At 36.4% G+C, this 22,641-nt stretch overlaps 1 protein-coding gene across 3 annotated transcripts in view; it reads right to left on the bottom strand.

Annotated features, from left to right (window-relative positions):
- Positions 1 to 22,641, bottom strand: part of cdh12b (cadherin 12b) — a 321,993-nt gene that overhangs the window by 192,835 nt on the left and 106,517 nt on the right. Inside the window, exon 1 of one of the 3 annotated variants that reach the window (XM_073918845.1) lies at positions 4,606 to 4,972. The exons of the other annotated variants lie outside the window; for them this stretch is intronic. The gene's annotated coding sequence lies outside the window, so the exon portion shown is untranslated. Of the gene's footprint in view, positions 1 to 4,605; positions 4,973 to 22,641 lie in introns of those variants that run through there. 3 annotated transcript variants of the gene reach the window in all.

The raw sequence follows: 22,641 nt of genomic DNA, 5'->3' as shown, positions 1-22,641 counted from the left end.
TTGGAAAGTTGGGAATGAAATTGAAGAGCTAGGTGGGGCGGGGGTACGTGTGAGAAGGAGGGTCGGTAAAATGAGGTGCCGGATCTGATTTCAGAGGTGATGCGGATCAGAATCCGACTAGTTGTGACACAAATTAAGCCCTGGGTCTGGCAAAGAATAGTGCCATAAAGCAGGTATGACAAAAACAGAAGCCAAAAAATGAAATAAACAAATAAATAACAGGGTGATGATGAGGTAAAATTTCAAAATGTGGTAAAAATCTGTTTTTTTTCTTTTCTTTTTCTGGATTGCTTTTCAAAACAGGTGCCAGATCAGATTTCGGAGGTGCCGGATCCAGACCCAGCTTGTTCTGGAACAAATTAAGCCCTGGGTTTAGAAAAGGGGATGGGTGGTGGTATTGGACGTTTGGTCAGTCAGTAAGTCAGTCAGTCAGTCAGTCAGTTATTCAGTCAGTCAGTCTATCAGTCGATAACGTTGGATTTACGCAAGAAGAGCAGGCACAAATGGCATTCGCAAGAAAAATTAAAGCCCTCAAAAAGTGTACACAGCAGCCTCTGGTGCATTTATGAAAACAAAAACTGCAAAAATAACGTAGCTCCTGGGGACGTATTTGGCGCTCTCCAGAAATATATATAGGGGTACATTTTCAGAAAGAGCCTGGGTTGAATAATTTTCCAGCAAATGTTTTTACTGAAATTTTTAACTGATTAAGATGACTTGATAAATACTGTATAAGAAGCACAGTGCAACCACACTTTCTAATTCTGATGCCAGATAATTTTTTTATGATCTTTAATTTATTACTCTTTCAAAAAACAATCATAAAAAAAGCAGGATAATAACCTATATAAAATAAAATAAAATAAAAAAACACTGGACCACAAAGTATTTTTGCATGTTTTTGTGGAAAAAGGCAGAAATAAAGTACGTTATAAAATCAGTAAAAAAAAATTTTTTTACTCTAACATTATGTAAAGATCATGTCTTGTTAATATTTTTATATATTTCCTTTCATAAGCATAATAAAACTTCTGATTACTGTTATGCATAGCTAAGAATTTAACTGGGTCAATTGTAAAAGGCGATTCCCTAAACATTTTTATTTTTTTGAACACAGATTTTCAAATAGTGGTATCACCGCCAACTAGTATCATATCACAACAAACTAACTGATTTAAAGCATATTTATCTTTTTTTCAGTTGTGGAACTTATGCTTTTTGGTTCAGGATCACAAATGGTCAAATCAACCCAATCTTATTCTCCAGTCTTTACTGTATGTAAACACTACAATCAGATTCAAAAATGCAAAAAAGGTGCCCAGAGTTAATGGAGGGAATCAAGACGTTCTCTCTGTTTCAAACAAAGCTACTGAAAGGCTTTAGCAGACTTTAATGAAAGTTTTATTGTGTTTTTGAGCCTTTTTCAAAGCTTTAGTCTCCATTCATTTTTATTGCATGACAATTTTCTTATGCGTTCCTCGGTAAAATAAAGAAGCTTAGAACAAGAGGGTGTATAAAAAATGAATTTGAATGTCTCTATTTTTAATTTTAAGCATAGTTACAGCAATATTACAAATTTCAGGCCATGCTTTAATTTTAAAGTACAATTCACACTTCTAAACCATTAACTAAGAGGTTTTAGCTTAATAAACTACCAATTAACTGCTTATTAATAGTTAGTAAGGTAGTAGTTGGGTTTGAGGAATGATATTATACAAAATAAGATCCTACACTGTAAAAAAATCAGTTAATTAAGAGTTTTCCTATTCTGTGACACACAAGTGTTTTTGGTTTATTTACGGTTGTGCTCTGTCGACTTTTGAAGTTGAAAATTCAACTCTACAGTTTTATATACTGACTTTTATTGACATTTTAGTAGTTTGATACAATATAAGATACTGTAAAAGAAATAATAATTTATAGAGAAATAAGTGTGTGAAATAACAGAAATTGTATTGGTGGTTTATTACAAGGTTTTTGTACAGAAACATACATCACCAACCCAGAAAATATATAACTTTAAACCAGGGGTCTCAAACTCAAATTCGCAGGGGGCCATATCCGTGACTGACAGTTCATAGGAGGGCTGTTTTAACATTCAAGCACAACAAAAAAGTGGAAACCTGATGTAATTGATGCACTCAGACATTCTTCTCCAGAGTATCAAAGCTCCTTCTTGTTGGTTCTTGTTATACACATTAAAGAGTTAGTTTAACCCTCCTGTCGTGTTCACTTCCCGCCCCTTACTTTAGGGTTCCCGGTCAAAAGTGACCTGTGGTTTAAATTGCTATTAAGTAAGTATTAGTAAGTAGCACAAAACATTTTTAAAAGCAATTTTTTTATTTAACATTCTTAAGCTGTGAACAATGTCTCAAAATAGTGTTTAACATGAATTTATTGAACTAGACAGTGACACAAATAGCGATTTGGGATGGTGTGTATGGAGATGTATTCTGTCTGATGGATGAATATAGTCTGGATACCCATTCATTTCCTATGGCGGTCACTTTTGACCAGGAACACCACAGGTGTAACAAGGTTGACTAAAACACTCAAAACTTAATGAAAGACGTGATCATCACTTTTATATGTTCAGGTGCAGAGTGTGGAGGATACAATAAGGCCTTGAAGCAGTCAGATGTAAAACACAACGTTTTAAGTTGTAAATTGGTCAGATTTGACCCGAACACGACAGGAAGGTATAAGTGCTATGAAAACACTGCAGTTTAATAATAATTATGTCCAAATCAGTTGTTGATTAGCCAAAAGTTTTACAGATAGCATAAGACAGCAGAAAGCAGATTGGGAAATTTTAGTGACTTAACTGGCATTTGTTCTTCTCAATATCATTATATTTTGTACAACAGCAAAGAGTGAGAAAGTATGTATATATTTACATTTACTTTAACATGTTCAATTCAGCTTTTACTAATGCATATTTGTATACAAATGTTAATCTTGAAGAGGTTTTTGTACAACAAAATAGAGGTGGAACCACACTTGTCAAAAATTTGATGTGAAAAAAAAGGGATATGGCCACCACAATACTTTTTATGCTCATTTAGGACAAAATTAGTTTAAAAAAAACAACAAGATCGACATCTTTAGATGTAATTATTATTAATTGTGTGTATATGTCAGTTCAAATATGCACCCAAAACAAAGATGCACCCAAAACCCAGACTTGCGCTCCGCTTCAAATCACGTGTACAGAATCCGTTTGGGAAACAGCATCTATTTATCACTATGGAGCGCGTCAGTTTCATTCATTCTCTTTTCTCCTTAGTCCCTTTATTAATCAGGGCATCCGCTGCATGTTTTATGCAGCGGATGCCCTTCCAGCTGCAATCCATCAATGGGAAACACCCATACACTCCCATTCAGGCACATACACAATGGACAATTTAGCTTACCCAATTCACCTATAGCAGTAGTTCTCAAACTTTTGTCATCGAGTACTACCTCAGAAACTAATTGTGTCTCCAAGTACGACCATAAGCAGTATTGAAATACAATAGTGTATAGCGTAGTAGGCCGATGAAGCAGCCACCGGACTGCACAGTTTAAAAACGAGGCAGAATAATTCCTATCTTTAAAAATATTGATTATTGTAAGCCACTTTAAACATAATGAATAGTTTGAACAGTAACACTGTACTGTGCTTATAAATGTAAAAAATGTATGTAAAAAACAAAATGCAAAAAAAATAAATAATAATAATAATAATAACGTCAATGTTTAAATTAAAATATGCTTTTAAAAGTTAAAAATTAAATATTACTGTTCTTAAAAAGTAAAAAAAAAAAAAAAAAAGGCTGTATTCAGGGCTTAATTTGTGCCGGAACATGCTGGATCCGGAACCTCTGAAACCTGATCCGGCATCTCATTTTATCAATCTAGCACTGGCTGTACCTAAATGTAAAGTATTAACATAAAGTAGCCACTTTATCAACACCTGCAAATGTTGCCTGGACTTTAGAAATCTTGGCTATATGTCATCATATTCATATATAAATAATTTGATACATTTTAAAATATATATAGCATATACATTCGACATTTGATTCTTCCGCGTACCACCAGAAGGAAGCCCGCGTAACACTAGTGGTACATGTAACACAGTTTGAGAACCACTGACCTATAGCATATGTCTTTGGACTGTGGGGGAAACCAGAGCACCTGGAGGAAACCCACGCGAACAAGGGGAGAACATGCAAACTCCACACAGAAACGCCAACTGACCCAGCTAAGGCTCGAACCGGTGACCTTCTTGCTGTGAGGCGAAAGCCGTGCTGCCATGGTGTATTTTATAACATCTTAATATTAGGCAGGTATTAACTAGAATTTCATCGATTGAATTGTTACTTAAACTAAAGTGCGATCAAAATCCGAATACATGCCTCCAAATACATGACATTTTTTCCCATCTTGACAATCATTCTACTTTGATTACAAGCTAAATAATTCTACACGTCACTGTCAGGCTAATTTAATTAGCACTCGACAGATACCCATTGCTTTTAACTAATTCCACAGACCTGAAACCCTGGCATCATGCTAGAGATGACTTTATCAAGGTTATGCAGCATTTCCCCATTCACTTACACCCGCAAGATGCTGTTTTAAAGTCCAAACTCATCATCGGGTTTCTTCTCCTCCTCCACCTGTGCTCACGATCAAGACAAGCTGTCATGGCGTGGGTCGTCCGCGTGACGGTGAGGGTCAGTGCTTATTCTGCGCTGACATAATGGGAAATGACTGCTCCTGTGGTTTTCTCGAGAGTCCCGAACGCTCCGCCGCTCGTTTTCCGACGTGCCGCATGCTTGATGAGAGCGCGCTTCATTAGCATGTGTCAAGCCTTGCGTTTGGAGCCCTGACCCGCGTGTTGGCCCCCGATAACATGGAGCCTGGGCCTGACAGCGTTCCCTGAGCGTTCCCCGTTCTCATCACCTTCAATAATCAGCAAACATATGGCTCGCCGAGCTGCCGCCGCCGATTAAGAGGCGGGAGACGAAACTCCCTGGGAAAGTTATTAGTTGTCAGGGCCTGTCGTAAACATGATTAACTGATAAGCAGCTGCAACTGTGGCAAACTGGAGAAAGAAAGATGGAGCTCGTCTGGATGAAGACCTTAATCTAGGATCTGTTTATCCCTCAACGGCGGGTACGCGGGGGTGGTGGTTTTTAATTGTGTCGATGGCACAGGTGTTTGTTTGTGTGTGTGTGGCGAGCGTGTGAGAAGTAATATTTTATTAAGAATGGAACTCGTAGCTGTTTTAATTAAGGTAAATGGATTCCTGGGAATCCTTTGGGGATTTTGGAATGATAGAGTTTCTTGTTTTTCTCCCACTCATGGCAGTGTACTGTAAATCTGGGGGAGCTGCGAAACACGCTCACAGTTAAGATGTCCATGTTAGTTTGTTTTTGCCCTGTTCATTTTAAATAGAAGAAAATTTTATTTATTTATTTATTTATTTATTTATTTATTTATTTATTTATTTATTTATTTATTTGTTTATTTGTTTATTTAGTATTTATTATTATTATTATTTTTATTAGTAGTAGTAGTAGTAATAATATTAATATTAATAGCATTATTATTATTATTAGTAGTAGTAGTAGTAGTAGTATTGTTATTAGTATTAATATTGTTATTATTATAGTTATTATTATTATTATTATTATTATTAATATTATTATTGTTGTTGTTGTTGTTGTTGTTATTAATATTATTTTATAAGGTATTATTACTATTATTATTATTATTATTATTATTAGTAGTAGTAGTAGTAGTAGTAGTAGTAGTAGTAGTAGTAGTAGTAGTAGTAGTAGTATTAATATTATTATCATCATTATCATTATTATTATTAATATGTATTATTACTATTATTATTTGTAGTAGTATTATTATCATCATCATCATCATTATTAGTATTATTAATATTATTCTGAAACCGGGCTAAGCGGGCTTGTGCCCTGACACAAACCTGATTTCACCAAGTAGGACATGCTCCTAGATTAAAATCTATGTTGATCCTGCAACAACATTCCAATCAGCCAATCAGATTTCAGGGATATGTTTACCGTTAATGTTAATTTTAGGCTTACTGTTAAAAAAAAATATATATATATATATATATGTGTGTGTGTGTGTGTGTGTGTGTGTATGTGTGTGTGTGTGTGTGTGTGTGTGTGTGTTTATATTAACATATTGAAACATATTAAAGAGAATGTATAAACATATGAAAAGTTACAATATAGGGCTACTTGCAAACCAATAACTAGCGCCTTGAGTTGTATTAAAACAGATTGCTTAACCATTTTTTTTTTTTTTTATGACACATACATATTTAGCACTGGCAGAGAGTTACCTTGACTGCATAGGTTTATGTACCTCACTGTCTCTCTCGAACAGTGCTGCTGTATGCAATCTAGGTAACCCATTATTTATCAGGTGGGGATTAACTAATGGATAAGGTATTAAGACAGAAACATACAGTCTATGCATATTTCACCATGTGCACTTATCACTCACCATCAGAACAGAGTAAGCAGAGATTTATATGTCAATAAATCACCCCTAGAAACTATATAGCACCAGTAACATTTGCGCCTGAGACCTAATTTACAATGCAAACATGAGGAAGAAATACACAATGGCAGTTTTCTGAGACGCCCTCTAAAGAGAGTTTTTTTTTTTCCAAATATATTATTCTATTAGTAACCGAGAGCGTGCAAATTACACGTTATAGCCAGCAGTTCACCTTTGTGGATTAAAACGGATTGTTTTCGCATGAACTGCACCCCTGATCACCCTTTGCGAGACCCTGCAAAACACAGCAGTTGTTTGTCAGTGCTTTGAAGCAGGACTGCAGGGAGGAGAGAAGGCGGGACAGAGACTAGAAGAAGAATGAGGACGAGAAGGGGGTATTTATATAAAGACAGGGTGAGAAAACAAAGATGGAAAGAGCTAATAAAGTGTGTACCGGCCTAATAAATAATCAAGAAAGGGCTCATGAATTTAACAACAGGACACTAAGAAACCAGTGAACCCAGCTGCAGATTCACAGATACTCCAGGAAGTCTTAAAAGCTGCTTCACTTTTGAATTATTAAGATTTTTAATGCTTTTCAAAGTAGGTCCTTCTCAACAAGGCAGCAATTAGTTACAGTAAAAACTATAATATTTTGCAATTTAAAATAACAGTTTTCTCATTCTTTAAATGTAATATATTCCTGTAAAGGCAATGCTACATTTTCAGGATCATTAGTCCAATTTTCATAGTAAAATGATTCTCTAGAAATCATGCTAATATGCTAATTTGGTGAACCTGAAACTTTATTTATTACTATAAGTGTTCAAAAAAGTTGTGCTACAGTACATACTATTTCAGTGGAAACTATTGTTTTAGCTGTTAGTCGCTGGTGACATGGTGGCTCAGTGGTTAGCACTGTTGCCTTACAGGAAGAAGATCACTGGTTGAAGTCCCAGCTGGATCAGTTGGTATTTCTATGTGAAGTTTGCATGTTCTCCTTGTAAAACATATGCTGAATAAGTTGGTGGGTCATTCCACTGTGGTGATATCTGATGAATAAAGGGGCTAAGCCGTAGCTCCTATACATTTCTGGAGATCGCAAAATATGTTGCCAGAGCTACTGTACGTATGGCTGCATTTCATCTTTAAAATGAACGCTATGGGATGTGTGGTATGACACAGCTGCCAGCTACTGTTTTTATTTTGCTCTACCAGCTGGCCACTTGGACAGCTTTTCGGCTGTTATCAGTTTGCCCAGTAGCTCACCATGTATGTTTCCAAACTCGAGACGACGAGAGGTGTTGACAACGGGGTACGAGTCCGGTGAAGAATGATTCAAGAAAGCAGGTAAAACAACAAAAACAAATACCAGGTTGAGAATGTGGTAAGGTCTGAAAATGTGGTAAAAATCAGGTGGATGTGAGGGCTTTTCTTTTTCTGGATTACTTTTAAAAACACTGTCAATTGGGTTTAGGGAAGGGGTGATCGTGTCAATCTGCAAATTTTGAAAGCACTGTCGGTTGGGTTTAGGGAAGGGGTGATCGTGTCAATCTGCAAATTTTGAAAGCACTGTCGGTTGGGTTTAGGGAAGGGGTGATCGTGTCAATCTGCAAATTTTGAAAGCACTGTCGGTTGGGTTTAGGGAAGGGGTGATCGGGTTAATCTGCAACTTTTGAAAACACTGTCGGATGGGTTTAGAAAAGTGGGTGATCGGGTTAATCTGTGATGTTTGAAAACACTATTGGTTGGGTTTAGGGAAGGGGTAATCAGGTCAATATGCGACTTTTATAAACACTGTTAGTTGGGTTTAGGGAAGGGGGTTATCGGGTCAACCTGCAACCTTTGAAAACAATGTTGGTTGGGTTTAGGGAAGGGGTGATTGGGTCAATCTGTGATTTTTGAAAACACTGTCGGTTGGGTTTAGGGAAGTGGGTGATCGGGTCAATCTGTGATTATTGAAAGCACTGTTGGTTGGTTTTAGGGAAGTGGGTAAACGGGTCAAGCTGTGATTTTTGAAAACACTGTCGGTTGGGTTTTGGAAAGGGGGTAATCGGGTCAATCGGTGATTTTTAAAAACAATGTCGGTTGAGTTTAGGGAAGGGGGTGATCGAGTCAATCTGTGATTTTTGAAAACACTGTTGGTTGGGTTTAAGGAAGGGGTTGATCGGGTCAATCTAGGTAAATCGAGAAGGATATAAACGGAGGTTAGAGCAAGCTCCAAGTGGGTGGGCCTTGAGCTCCAAGTGGGCTGTACAAACCTTGAGTTTTTAGTTACTTAATGTCTTTATTTATTTAATGTCGGTTGGTCGTCAATAGTAGATTCACACAATAACAGCAGGTGTGAATGGAACTTGCGAGAGAAATCTGAGATCTCAAAAAGCATACACAGCGGCTTCTGGTGGAAAACTAAAACTGCAAAAAATAAAAAATAAAAAATTTAGCTCCTGGGATGTATTTTACACTCCAGAAATGTATTAAACCACCAAATATATCATGATTTTGTCAGATAATCAGAAAGCACATGCAATCAAAATATTTTTATGATATGTTTTATTTGTGATAAAATAAACAACTTTGTAAATCAGCATATTAAAATGGTTTACACTTATTTGTTTGTTTAAAACTAATTATAATGAATAATTATAATCAACATCATCATGTTCATCATCAACATGGTCTTAATTAGCATTTCTCAAATGCAATGTGATCACATATTTGCTTCACTGTATTTCAGTAACAAAATAACAACCTTGCAGAGCAAAAGAGACATAAATAATAATAGTAATAATAATAATAATAATAATAATAATAATTTGTAATATTTTACAGCCAGTGTAGTGTATTTATTTGCTATCATATGGCAATTTCTTCAAACCTAAATTAGCATGCTTTTCAATTCAGTTGAGTTTAATCAAAATAAATAAATAAATAAATAAATAAAGATTAATTGTATGGACTTGATCTACTCATTATGCATGAATTTAAATGCATTCGGCAGCACTCTATGCTTTAATTAATTCCATTGAGCTAAATAGTTTTGAGTACATACTCTACACACATGAGGCATGAGTCATTAGGTCAGTTTCGCTGTAAGTGGGAAAAAAAATGTTATGTAAATATGTAAATGTGCTATGTGTCAACATTAAGGAGCCCTATCTTATACAGTAGATGATGGAAAAAGCTAAATGACACAATCTGAAAGCTAAAGAACTCACTTATGATTTCAGATCATCTTGAAGTCTGTGCACAGCCACACTCGCTTTGAACATTCAAGTTGTGTGCCAGGGGATGGCTGTGCCAAGTTCAGGGGCAAACACTGTCACACTTGAGTATAGTGATGCACCAGTCTTGATTTTATATTGGCTCATTCCAATATAGATTTTCAATTATTATTATTATTTTTTTAACTATTTGAAACGCTATTACAGTAGGTTAGGTTGTTAAGCTTTGTTTAGTTGTTAGCTTTGTTAAATCATAAAAAAACATACTTGTACAAAACACTATGCAGGCTGAATAAAAAAACAAATTCGCTCTCCAGAAGCCTCTCACACCAATTCAGTATTTTCAGGAAGCATGAGATTCTGCCAGTGATTTTTCAAATGCAAACATAATCCACACATAGGATCAAATCAACAGATGCACAACTCAACGAACACTATGCTTACAACATTAGGTAGAGAAGTTTACTACAGCACTAGACAAGAAATAAAATTAACAAATATGCTTGCTATTTTCTGACTTTATGAAACTGAGCAAGTCCAAATATGTCTTATCTGTACAATCTTTTAATTATTACAACATTAAGGAATCTTGGAAGTTTAAAATGAACAATGGTCAATATTTATCAAATTTGTTAAAGTGAATGCAGAATATCCTTTTTTTTTCTTTTTTTTTTTCTTCTGCGCATTTTGGTCATTGCTTATGGTGCCTTTGCTGCCACTATAATACTCTCAGCTTCTCTGGTCTCTTTCAAACTGAAAGTTCACCCAAAAAATTACAACTAAATATTCTAACATAATTTACTTACCCTCTACCTGTTGAAGACAAAACAAGATATTCTGAAGATTGGCAGACTGTAGCTTTTGAGTTCCATAGTAATTTTTTCTACTACAGATTTAATGGTTAACAGTTTTCAACATTCTTTAATATACAGTTTATGTCAGAATTATTAGCCCCCTTTAGAATTTAGTTTTCTTTTTTTAAATATTTCTCAAATTATGTTTAACGGAGCAAGGAAATTTTCACAGAATGTCTGATAATATTTTATATAGTCTTATTTGTTTTATTTTGGCTAGAATAAAAGCAGTTTTTATTTTTTAAAAGCCATTTTAAGGTCAAAATTATTAGCCCCTTTATGTTTTCGATAGTCTACAGAACAAACCGTCATTATGCAATAATTGCCTAATTACCATAACCTGCCTAGTTTACCTAATTATAAAGCCTTTAATGCCTTTAAATATCACTTTAAGCTGTATAGAAGTGTCTTGAAAAATATCTAGTCAAATATTATTTACTGTCATCATGGAAAAATACAATAAATAAGTCATTAGAAATGAGTTATTAAAACTATTATGTTTAGAAATGTGTTGAAAAAATCTCTCCATTAAACAGAAATTGTGGAAAAAAATTAATAGGGGCTAATAATTCAGGAGGGCTAATCATTCTGACTTAGCTGTATCTTAATTTGTCATCAACAGAAATAAGCAATTCACAAAGCCTTTGAAACTCCTAAGAGTGGGGAAATTGTGAATAAAATTTCACTTCTGGGTGAACAATCTTTTTAATGCTTCATTTATGGACTTTATAGTATAAAATAGTTGCAGGGTAATTTGGTAAATAACTTAAAACAAAGATTAAATGGATGAATGAAAGAATGAAAGAATGAATGAATAAATGAATGAATGAATGAATGAATCAATCAATCAATCAATCAATCAATCAATCAATCAATCAATCAATCAATCAATCAATCAATCAATCAATCAATCAATCAATTAAGGAACACACCAACCAACCAAACCAACCAACCAATCAATTAACAAAATCAACTAACTAATTGTTGAAGCAACCAATTAATGAACAAACCAACCAATTAACCAATTAATGAATGAACCAACCAACCAACTAAGCCAACCAATCATTAAATGAACAAACCAATCAAACAATCCTTGAACCAGCCAACCAACCCACCAATCATTGAACGTAAGAATGAACGAACCAACCAAACTTACCAACCAACCAAACAAACCAACCAACCAACCAACCAACCAACCAACCAACCAACCAACAAACCAACCAACCAACCAATCAACCAACCCAATCAAACAACCAACCAACCAACCAACCAAACCAACCAACCAAACAACCAACTAACCAACCAACCAACCAACCAACCAACCAACCAACCAACCAACCAACCAACCAACCAACCAACCCAATCAAACAACCAACCAACCAACCAACCAAACCAACCAACCAAACAACCAACTAACCAACCAACCACCCAACCAACCAACCAACCAACCAACCAACCAACCAAACCAACCAACCATCCAACCAACCAACCAACCAACCAACCAATAAATGAATGAACCAACCAACCAGCCAACCAACAAATCATTGAACAAACCAACAAACCAACCAATCGACCAACCAACCAACCAATCGACCAACCAACCAACCCAACCAATCAACCAACCAACCAACCGACCAACCAACCGACCAACCAACCAACCAACCAACCAACCAACCAACCAACCAAACCAACCAATTAATGAATGAACCAACCAACCAAACAAACAAACCAACTAGTCATTAAACGAACGAATCAACCATCCAATCAACCAACCAACCAACCAAATCAACCAATTAATGAAGGAACTAACCAACCAAACAACCAAACCAAAAAATCATTGAACGAATCAACCAACTAACCAATCATTGTATGAATCAACAAACCAATCATCCTAACCAGCCAGGCAACCAACCGACCAACCAATTAATGAATGAACCAAACAACCAAACCAGCCAATCATTGAATGAACCAACAAAACAACCAACTAATCATTGAACGAACCAACAAACCAACCAACCAATCAACCAAATAAACCAACCAACAAACCAACCAAGCCACCAATCAACCAACCAATCAAATAACCAACTAACTAATCAAATGATTAAGCTCATGGTTGCTGATTGAGTGTATACAGGAAAAAAGATTGAAATCAGATTGAAATCAGAAAGGCCAGATTTAAAATGTGCATGCCATCAATAAATTCATCTCTATCTGAGCTCATCTGAACCCAGGCAGGCCATTTTTTATGCCAAATCATCAGATTACTTTTACTCCTTGTTTCGCACATCTGCTTCTCTTGTTCCACATCCGTCTCGTTGTGCTGCTGTCAGCCTGAGTGACACGTGTAAGAATAAAGCTTTATATTAAGAGCAGTGATCAATGCCTGCAGATGGATGTGTGGTTGGGTGTTTTCGCTCAAGCATTGACTCCAATAGTGATTAAACAATCCACTGGTTAAATTTTGGTGCAGGGCAATCATTGTAAAGCAGTTCTACATGATGATGTGATCAATACCCCGAAAGCAACAAGGCCTTCTGTATAGGAGCATAGTGAAGATCGAATGAGTTCTTAACTCCTGCGGGATTACAATAAACCAACATTGATTACATTGGGATGGGAACATCTGCAATGTCTGAAATCAGCAAGAGGGAAAATGGCATTAAAATGATTTAGGAACAAATGATGTAATTCATTTCCACATCTTCTATTATCTTACTATATTCTATGTATTTATTCATTTTTCTTTGGCTCACTCCGTTATTTATCAGGGGTTGCCACAGTAGAATGAACCGTCAACTATTCCAGCATATGTTTTACGCAGCGGATGCCCTTTTAGCCACAACCCAGCATTGGGAAACACCCATACACTCTCACATTCACACACATACACTACAGCCAATTTTGTTTAATCAATTCTCCTATAGCGTGTCATCAACCGTCGCCAAAGTACTGTTTCAATTCAAAGTTCACATCTTGCCAAGTACAGATGAAATTCCTGGATGTGTACTTGCTCTGCCCTTTTGGCCAAGGATACATCGAGAGGTGACTTGTGTGAACTTGCGAAGCTCAGGTATCCCAGAATGCATTGCAGCGTAACCAGCAAGCGCAAATGACAGAGGAGGAAACCCGCACGGTTTTAAAAATACTCATTTACTGTGTCACAAAATAAAGTTCTAAGAGTTTTTCAGGTGACAATGGAGTTGTTTTAAACTCGAATCGACAGTTTATTTACAAAGATAGCACGTCTTTAACGATGTGGCTCAACATATGCGGACTCCGACTCCCAGCCTGCCAGCGGGAGCTCCGTCATCAGCTCCCCCGCCAGAGCAGCTTTACTTCAGCCAGGCCATCTCGGACGTACCGCTGGACCTCATCACTCCATTGTAGTTAAAACATAATATTTAATACATCTTGTGAATATCTAACCGACAGATTTTTGTCTTATAAATCTATTATTTGTTCTCAGGTGTATTATTTTGGCAGTGTTATTTTGTTGCCGTTTATAATTGTCTTTAATTATGTTACCGTGTTGTATGCTGTTTGTCTTTTATCAAATTGTTTGACGTAATCTTTATTTCTTATCGTGTATGTCTTTATTTCTTATTGTATGTATAATTACTATTGTAGTTTAATAAATCTTATAATCAAAGACACGTGTCAGTGTATAATAACTCATTTTAATTCACATTTATATGAATATATGTGTACATTTTCTTAAATCAAACATGTAGATTTATAATATTAATATAGTATTAATTAAATCATTTTATTGTTAATGTACAGTGAAACCGATAAATCCATGGTGAGGTAAGTGACGTTATAAAGTACACTGCTGTTCCATTTGAAGAAGTACCCGACTTGTGTCCTCGCGTCCTCGGGAGTTCGTTCTTCCAAGTCTGAACTTCCAAGGATGCAAGTCCGAACTTTGCGTACTTGGTATTGAGAAACAGCCCATATTAACCACTATGCCATTAGCAACTAAGCCATATTATAATAAAACGCAAAGTTAATGTTATAAATGGTTTTCAACTAGTTTTTAAACATCTGAATTGTTTGAGTGGATTGCAGGAATATTGTGCTAACAAAGATCATCTGTTTGTATGTCTGTATAAAAAACTGGCTTTATAAGACTGCCCATTAACCAATGAAACCCCATGTGTTTCTTCTGTATTGTTTCCTTGCTCCCTTGCTGGAAGAACAATAAATCTTTGAAAAAGGATCTTCCTGGGAAAGTGTTTACAGACAATGAATAAATATTGCATTGGTAAATATTGTACGAAATAAAAATAAAACAATGTGGTCACACTTTACAATGAGGTTTCATTAATGCATTTACTAACATGAGCTAATAAGGAACTGTACTTGTACAGCATTTGTTAATTATAGTTCAACATATGGTAATGTGTAAAATCGAGGCATGCTTGTTAACATTAGTTAATGCACTGTGAGCAAACAAACTAGAAAAACTTTTTTCAATTATCTATCATTAACAAAGGGGAATAAATACTGTAATAAATGCATTATCCATAGTTTGTTCATGTTAGTTAATACATTAAGAAACATTAACTAATACAACCTTATTGTAAAGTGTTACCAATAATTGGGTGTAACGTGGTCCACATTAATGCTTTAATGTTTTCTAGCTACATTTTTGGGAACGAAGTAATGTAACGGATTACATTTTTAAATGTGTGTAATTTGATTACAGTTACTAAAGTAAGTGTAATTGTATTACCCACGTTACAAATATAGTTTTTAGAGAAAAATCCTTTTTTCTGCTGCAATGTCAGTTAATGAGCATGTACTTTTAAATTGCTGGAGAACGTGAGATGATATTGTTGCTGTCGAGAGTGATTGCTTCTTCAAGTGGAAATACAGACATTACTTTGATTTCTTTAAGTGAAAAAACTAAAATATTGCAGTAAAATGCAGTCTATGTCCAGTCTCTAAAGAACCTTCAACTGCTTTTAACTCGACCAGCAACTTGTTCAAGCACTTAAATAGAAAGCAGTAACGAAAATACTCGTCACCATGGAGGACATGGAGGTCCAACTCAGCTCAAACAGACCAAATTGTATTTTTGTGAAGGAAAGACAATAAAGGTATCTGCTGAGTGTTAAGAGAGGCGTAGCTGCTTATGGGGCTATTTACATATTGTTCGTTTGTTCACATGTCACAAGTTTGTTATTTCCAATGGAGCCATGCGGCTTGTGTGCACATATCGAGAGCACATATCGCTCATGCTCGCATTTTCCAGCCGCACCAATTGAAAACTGCGAGCCATTTGATAAAAACTGGCCGATTTATAAATTGACAGCTTTATAATACGCAAGAATATACACAATTTGATAGATTAAAACACAGAACGGCCAAACACTGCAGTGCTTTTTCATACTATGGATGTCAATGGTTACAGGCATAAAATTCTCTTCTAAATATCTTCTGTGTTAAAAAAAAAAAAAAGGCAAACCGGTTTTGAACAATAAATGATGAGAGAATTTTAAGTTTTGGTTGAACATCTTTAAGTCTTTTGAATATATCAAGCCGCTGTGATCAACCCATTTAACACCTTGGCTCAATCAGGAAGGCAAAAGGATCGCAGTATATATCAAATCACGTAGATTTATTCAAAAACACTTACTTGGAAGGACATCAAGAATACAGGAGACATATGAACGACAAGGGGTGACAGCACAACTGAGAATATCGGAAACAGGAACTAACAGAACACAGGGGCTGCCTCCGAAACCGCCTACTACTCAGTAGGTACTGCATTTGAATGTAAACGTACTACTCGGCTGTTAGAAAAGTACGTTCTATACGGTATGAATGTGAAAAGTATGAATGGAATTCGGACGTACTACATCCGCCATTTTGTCATGGTCACGCGACCTACCTGCGTCATTTGCGTCGCTTCACTCCCATTCATGAATTCGCTCGCGGGGCATCATGGGATAGCGCAGCGTGCATGGGATGCGCACTCCAGAATCTCGCCGGAAGTAGTAAGTCATCCGGGTACTTCTCGCATACTGATTTTCGAATTCTATGAATTCGGACATACTAGTCGGCTCGCATACTGATTTTAGCGTACTATATAGTATGGAAGTATGCGGTTTCGGACGCAGCGAGGGACTTAAATACACAGGAAATTATAAAACAGGCGGTAAGATACAGGTGGAAATAATGAGCATTAACAAATGGCGGGAATTGGAACAAAGAAGCACATGAGGAGGGTCACATGGTGAAAGCAAACGGAACACAGGTTCTGTTTCTCAATATGCGTTCTTCAGCGGTCTTGCGTCCTCTTGTTTTCTTGTAATGTCATCGTTAGCTGCCAAAGTTCAGTTCCAATATTCAAGACCGCAAGAACAGAGCATGCGTAAAACCTCCCGGATATGCTCTTGATATCGAGGATGCAGCGATGCAGACTTGAGCTTCGATCTCACTCTAGAAGTCCCAGAAGTCATTGTGACTGGGTGTGGGAAGTGCAGCATTTTATTTAACACATTAAGGGTGTTTATTTGCTGGAATTCGTATTAAATCAGTTTTATTTATATTGTGCAATGTATATGTATAATGTTTCTATGCATAGTATATATTTTGAAAAGAGGAACAACAATAAATTGTTGTATGAATCCTGTAATGTTCAAATAATTTTCCATTTAAAATGCGTGAAGGTCTCGTGGTCTCCCGAGTTCGTTCTTCCGAGGACACCTGGCAAGACCGGTCTGCCCAAGAACGCAAGTCAGCTCTCTGCGTTCTTGGAATTGAGAAACAGCCAGGATCTGACACCATTGTAATGTTTTTTTCCGTAATAAAAAGAGCTACAGTCTATTTAGTATTTTTATATGTTTTAAAAGTAACTTCAAAGTAAAGTAATTAGTAATCTGATTAATTTTTACATTAAGCAATTAGTAATGTAATCAGATTACAATTTTTCAGTAGTAGTCAGTAATTTGTAATCTATTACTTTTTTAAAGTAACTTACCTGACACTGGGTTAATGTTAATGAAGAATCAAATATATACAATAGTCAACATTTGAAGTGTTTCAAAAAATTGTCCTTGAATCATTCATATCTTAGGGCAATTTGGAAAAACTTTTTTGATCCACTTCAAAAGTTAACTACTGTATGTTTGTGTATGTTTTTCAATCATATTACACAATTTGTCAACAGTATCTGGATGCAGCCTTTATGATGGATGCTGAGACTGCATCACTCAGCGATGCAATGTCAGGCACAATGCAATCAAATGGAGCTAGTGACGTCACTGTGACGGGTAGGGTTAGGGGTGGGGTTAGGTGAGCCCATTAAAAAGCATTGGATGCAGCCCAGATTGCACTGCACCAGGTCTGCAACCAGACCCCTCTTCAATTCATATGCATCAGATAACAAATAAAATGTAATAAATTCCCCAGAAAAACCCCAATAATCCTAAACACTGTTCTTTAAAAAGAAACTTCTGACACTATTGACTGACATTTCCTCTGTTCAGCACTTCCAGCGACTTCCATTCAGCTGGAAAAGGTGCAGCGATCGTCTCCAGATTCTATCTAAATCAATGGCACTTTTGGCTACTAGAGGAGCCGATGTTTATCAGCCCAAGTAATAGCTGCAGTACAGATAGACTGCCTGAGGTAAAAGCCCCCTGGATCTAAAAAAGCAGAGTGAAATGTTTGCCAGGATTTAGACACACTGTTTGTCTTCCCGTTCATTTGCTGTGTGTTCTAGTCAATACGACATTGCACTGTAAACACTATAGAATCAGGAGCTTTTAAGTGTCCAAAACGTGTCGAAGATATTCCCTTCAGAGAAACGACCATTTGAGCAACTCCAACCCCGAGCTAAGCTTTCTATTAACCGAGCAGCCATCTGGAACCACTGCCCGGAGCTTTGTGCTGGTGTCCTGAGCTCCATCCCATGCATGTCCTCCATCACAGCCTGGCTCTGGGCGGCAAGCAGGGGGACGGAGGAAAACCAACCCACACGGATGGAGCTTAAGCCCCGGAGAGACCTCAGGCTGACTGGATTAAATGCCAATCGAGTCTGTCACTTAAATCTCCCAACAGTTCTAAGAACTCCATCCAGCTCTAGGGTTGCAGAGACTTTCTTCTTGTCTGTTCTCCTAACTGATGGAAGAACAAAAGTGATGTGGTATATAGATTAATGTGCCTTTGTTTTAAAGCTTATACATTTTGAAAGTGAAGTGAAAGTCATGACATGTGGCCAAGTATGATGACACATACTCAGAATTAGTGCTCTGCATTTAATCCATCCAAGTGTAGACACGCAGCATGGGTAGGGATCGCTGGCTGGTACGGGCCCTATTACAACATTCTGATGGTGTTGTGTATGAAAGTAAATAGGTTGGGTGGGGGGTGGGGGGTGGGGGTTGTGTCGGTGGTCATGGACAAAAGTAAAGGGTTTGGCTGGGTGTCGCCAACAAAAGTAAAGACTGGGGAAGGGGTGGGTGGTTGAGATTAGAATCATCATAACTCCTACAGTAGTACCCCCCCTCAACCAGTGAAACCTCTGAGAATGGGGGATTGGTAGTCTCCGCCACAGACCCTTGGCTAAAGGTCAGATGTATATGGCACACTTTTCTGGAAACACTTTTGCATGCCCTCAGTCGTCCCCTGATTGGTTTAAATAAACAGGAGTGCAGAAATCTTTATCAGTCTATCTGGAAACAAGTCTTGAGTTTAGAAACACCGGACTTCTGTTTAAGTATAGATGGTCTGAACGGGAGTCAGCAGAGACTTAAAATTTTAGGCTTTAAAAAGTCTTGTAGGTCGTATATCATTTGAAAAGGGTCTTCAATTTGCTTTGTCCATGTAAAGCTACATATTCTAGCCAACACTCAACCAATCGCCAACAATCCATCTCAATAAAACGTTTAACATAACTCTATTTATATCTCTATTCACCATATGGTTTAATTATCTTCCTTACAAAACATTTGTTTTATAGTTCTTCATGTACTTAAAGACCATATGTTGCGAAGACACTGACTTAGACAGACTGCTGTGCATACATTTAGTTCATTATAGATTTTAGAGCTTGCAATTCATTCATTTTACTTCGGCTTCTATTTCAGAGGTCACCACAGTAGAGTGAACCACCTATTATTCTAGCCTATGATTTACATAGCGCAGGGGTGCTCAACCCTGTTCCTGGAGATCTACCTTTCTGCAGATTTTAGTTGCTACCCATTTCAAACACACCTGCCTGTAATTATCAAGTGCTGTTCAGGTCCTAATTAATTGGTTCAGGTGTGTTTGATCAGGGTGAGAGCTGTGTTTTGCAGGAAGGTAGATCTCCAGGAACAGGACTGAGCAGCCCTGACATAGCGGATACCCATCCACCCACAAACCAACACTAGGAAACACCCATACACACATACACTACGGCCCGTTGAGTTTGTTCAGTTCACCTATAGTGCATCTGTTTGGAGTGTGGGGGAAGCTGGAGCACCCAGAGAAAACCCACATGAACAACTCCACACAGCTGGGAGTCTAACCAGCAACCTGATTGCTGTAAAGTGACATACTAACCACTAAACCACTGTGCAACCCCAAGTTTGTAATTCTTGTCATTCTTTTTTCTTTGAATAAATCCTAAGCATTTAGCTCTGTTAAAGTCTTAAATTTCCTTTCCTTCACAGTGGTCTTAAAAATATCTTAACCCTCTCAGGCTCAAAGCAATTTTTAGAAACAGGAAAAATCTGATATTTGGGGAAAATTATCATATGGGGTAGTACAATAGAATTCTGACTATTTTTTTAGAGAGACCTTTACATACAAGGCGTTCTGGGATGTTGCAATTTTGCAACATTGCTCAGTGTGGTAATTAGACACTGACGACTGTATATGATATGAACACTAACTTTTTATATACAACTTTTCAAACAATGTAAAACAAATTGCTTTTCAGTGGCAGAACAACAGCAAAAACAATATGGGATCCAAATCCAATATCACAAATCCTCATTGAGTAGGTCATGTTTCCAAGTCACTTTGTCATGTGGTACTCCAGGAAACTTTTTTTTTGTGTGTGTGTGTCATCTGGCGAGCAAGTTGGGAAACTGTTTGTTGCTAATGGACAACCAAGTCCTGCAGTGGTACTTTTGAGTAAAAAAAAAAATAATAATAATAATAATTATATATATATATATATATATATATATATATATATATATATATATATATATAATATGTATCTGGAGTAATAAGGTAGTTAATTTTTAACTGTTGCAAATCAGCAACGCCTGCCTTGAAAGGGTTAATAAGTCTTAATTTTGACTTGGTAAAACTTGCTGAACCCTTGTGAAACAGCAGCTATCTACAATGCCTCTCTGACCGCTCTTCTGGACCGTTGATCATAATTTCCTGACACTTATAAGGTCTTTCTCATATGACCCTTTTCACACCAGGTACAGTAGACAGTAAGTACAGATACCACCAAAATATGTGCATGCCCATAAGCATGAATGGTCACTCATCATGTGTTGTACACTGTATAGTTTGGACAGAATTATTGTTTTCTGAAATTCGGTAAGAACAGTAGACTAGACAAAGAGTGTTTTCATTCTAAAAGGTTTGAAAATGAAAACGCACTAGTCTAAATGAGACCCTAGAAGTGTTCCTGCAAATGTGATTGTTTACTCACTGCCAAGCTGTTACCCAGCTTCAATGTAAGAAAAAAAATGGTCAATATGTTATGTAACCTCCACAAAATCTACATCTCTGCAGTTTCCAGCTGAAGTGAGCATTACATGCATTCAAAGACAGAAAACTGTTTTTACCTTTCATGCAAATGATAATTAGAGGGCAGAGTATTAATTAACCAGTTCCTTACACTATACTATTTAATCACCTAAAACCACATCTATTACAGTGCATGATTTGTAAACTAATGCATTATTGTTTACATTGTTAAACACTAGAGAAATTGAGGCAGTGATAAAACTATTAAAAAATGCTTAAAGGGGCTAATAATATAGCCTTAAAATAAATTTTCCAAAATTAAAAACTTTTATTCTAGGCAACATACAACAAATGAGACTTTATCCAGAAGAAATAATATTATAGAAAATACTATGGAAAAAATCCTTGCTCTGCGAGACATCAATTGTAAAAAAAAATCACAAGAGGGCTAATAATTTTGACAACTACAATGTGTATGTGTATACAGTGGTCACTTGTTATTCGTGGAAGTTACATTCTAAAAATAACCCGCAATAGGTGAAATCTGCGAAGTAGTCCTCTTTATTTTTAACAATTAATATAGATGTTTTAAGGCTGTAAATCTCTTACTACACACTTGTTACACTTTTCTTAGACAGGCATTAAGATGTTCACACTTTTCTCTCTTGTTTAAACACTCAAAGTTTAAACTTTCGTAGAAAAAAAGACCACTATTATAGAATGAAACATAAAAATCAAATCCATTCAATCTTCATTTATTTATTCCGTAATGCACGCGACTTTCCTTTAGCATGTTCAGAATTTCAACAGTTTGCGCAATGGTTAGTATCTTCCCCTGCCTTTTGTGTGCTACTGCAAGATGCCTGTTGACATTGTCATGGGACGATAACCATTTTCAAGGTTTACCACGGTTTGGAAAAGTCAAGGTTTTCAAACAGTCACAATTTTCTGCTATACTGTTCCTAAGGTACAGTTGAAGTCAGAATTATTAGCCCCCCTTTTTATTTATTTATTTATTTTACCAAATTATGTTTAACAGGGCAAGGATTTTTTTCTTCTGGAGAAAGTCTTATTTGTATTATTTCAGCTAGAATAAAAGCAGTTTTTAATTTTTAAATAACATTTTAGAGGCAAAATTATTAGCCCTTTAAGCAATTTTTTTTCCGACTGTCTACAGAACAAACCATCATTATAAAATAACTTACCTATTTACCCTAACATGCCTAGTTAACCTAATTGAGCTAGTTAAGCCTTTAAATGTCACTTTAAGCTGTATAGAAGTGTCTTGGATATATCTAGAAAAATTTTATTTACTGTCATCACAG

Source organism: Danio rerio, chromosome 12 (genome assembly GCF_049306965.1).
Source record: "Danio rerio strain Tuebingen ecotype United States chromosome 12, GRCz12tu, whole genome shotgun sequence".
In the NCBI taxonomy this organism is placed as follows: Eukaryota; Metazoa; Chordata; class Actinopteri; order Cypriniformes; family Danionidae; genus Danio; species Danio rerio.
The sequence above is the reverse complement of the archived record's forward strand: the minus strand, read 5'-3'. Positions and strand labels throughout refer to the sequence as shown.